Source organism: Pinus tabuliformis, chromosome 9, assembly GCF_031772625.1.
Source record: "Pinus tabuliformis cultivar Carrire ecotype Pingquan chromosome 9, CPIR1, whole genome shotgun sequence".
Classification (NCBI taxonomy): domain Eukaryota; kingdom Viridiplantae; phylum Streptophyta; class Pinopsida; order Pinales; family Pinaceae; genus Pinus; species Pinus tabuliformis.
The window spans coordinates 765,691,245-765,693,003 of record NC_142307.1 but is presented as its reverse complement, the minus strand read 5'-3'; the positions used below and the strand labels follow the sequence as shown (position 1 = coordinate 765,693,003).

Sequence of the window (1,759 nt, the reverse complement as noted above, 5' to 3'; positions counted from 1 at the left end):
CTTCAGGTTGAAGTATATACTGCAAATTTATGATATATATATATATATATATATATATATATATATATATATATATATATATATAACAGAGAATAACATGATGAAAACAACATGCTAGTAAAAAGGGCGAAGTTCTCCTTTTCAATGGAGATTAAACAAGGAACTAAATGTTTAGAACATAAAAACCCTTTTATTCACATTTCATAATTAATTACACTGGGTCGAGGTTAAAATTTAGCAATGCAGTTAAATGGCAACACCAAGAGGTCATGGCCTCGATGGCTAAACCACATAAAATAGTCTATTACATATACGACCTTGATAATTGAACTCAGACAGAACCCTCATAAGGGTTTCATTAAATTCCCAGAATCGTAAAGCTTTCTCAACAATAAACTAAGTTTTTAACTAGCCTCTGAATGCCAACCTGAAGTGGAAGATGGCAGGAGAATTAGTTTTTACTTTGAACCACTCATTTTGGGGTTGCCTAGAGCCTCTGCTTACTCTCCTACATGAATAGAGGAAAATGACTTAGGGTTTCAAAATTTAAGAGGAAAACGAAAACAATTTGTAAATGTATACTAATTCACAAATTAGGTTCATACCTATGTCGGTAGAGAGTTGAAGGGCTGCTTCTCGCATATTCGTTCTCTCAGTTGGTAAGGAAACTAAAGAATCCTACAAGGAGAGCCGATAAAGAACCAAATTAATAAAGGAAATTGTAGGAAGGAATTTCGTTAAAATATATATAAAAAAAACCATCACTGAACCCTACCTGCACATAGACGAGATCAAACTATGGTCATTCTTTCAAATTTCCCAATTTCTTGTAATGCAATACCTATCAAAGGCAAGCTACAGCCCTCGGTACCACCTGCCAGGCAAATTGGCATAAGAGAGCAAAGGAATATATAGAGAAATTCAGGTAAGAGTTCCTTCACAATGAAAGAATTTTACATTTGGATATTGGGTGAAGGACGAGTCATTACTTGCTAAGGAGCTTGTTGATCTTCTAGAAATATTCGAGTAGCCGCAGAACCCTCAATCCCAAATTGTAGAGAACAAATGAGCAACAGAGGAGGGTGGGTTGGAGTGGGTAGTTACCCCATAACGAACCCCATACAATTGAAAAATGTTCAATTGAGCTCAAGTAGATCAACGGGTTTCAATGAGACAGGTGCCTTGACCACTCATTTCATTAGCTAAGGGTAAGATTAGCTTAATATTCGATAAATTTCTAAATTGGGTACAATTATTGTGTGAAATAGATTGCGTAGACATTGGAACTATGTCCATGTATTTAATGATTAGTACTTGGTGGGAGAAACATAATGGGTTCTATCAAACTTAGAAAAAGTACTTGTATTTAAAAAATTGTAATAGCTATTAACCAGTGACTACGAATCACTTGGTACTATTGTAGAAATTCCCATTGTAGATCACCTGATAATGCAATAGACTAAAGCAAAATATGTTATGAAACCAGCTCAAGAAAAGATAGAAAAGATAGATCAACGCCTTAGAATTCAGCCTCTTCGAGGGGGCAACCTCCTTTACATTACATAAATGAACAATTCTTGGATGATTCAAATGACAAAACCTCCTTTCTATATATAGGAGTCTATGGAGTCACAATATAATCCTACCGACCTAACAATAATAATATAAAGCCACAAAAATAACAATAGAGGGATTCTATGGGCACATTAATAACAATGTGGGGGTAATGGGGGCACAACAATATAAATAATGGGTATAA

The 1,759-nt window shown here is 34.8% G+C and overlaps 1 long non-coding RNA gene across 1 annotated transcript; it reads right to left on the bottom strand.

Moving 5' to 3' along the window:
* Window positions 1-201: 201 nt before the first annotated feature.
* On the bottom strand, window positions 202-1,106 carry LOC149150979 (uncharacterized). The gene is made up of 4 exons (XR_016262287.1): window positions 990-1,106; window positions 776-874; window positions 606-678; window positions 202-508 (listed from the first exon to the last, which is right to left on the bottom strand). It is a non-coding gene; the product is annotated as an uncharacterized LOC149150979 (long non-coding RNA).
* Window positions 1,107-1,759: the final 653 nt, after the last annotated feature.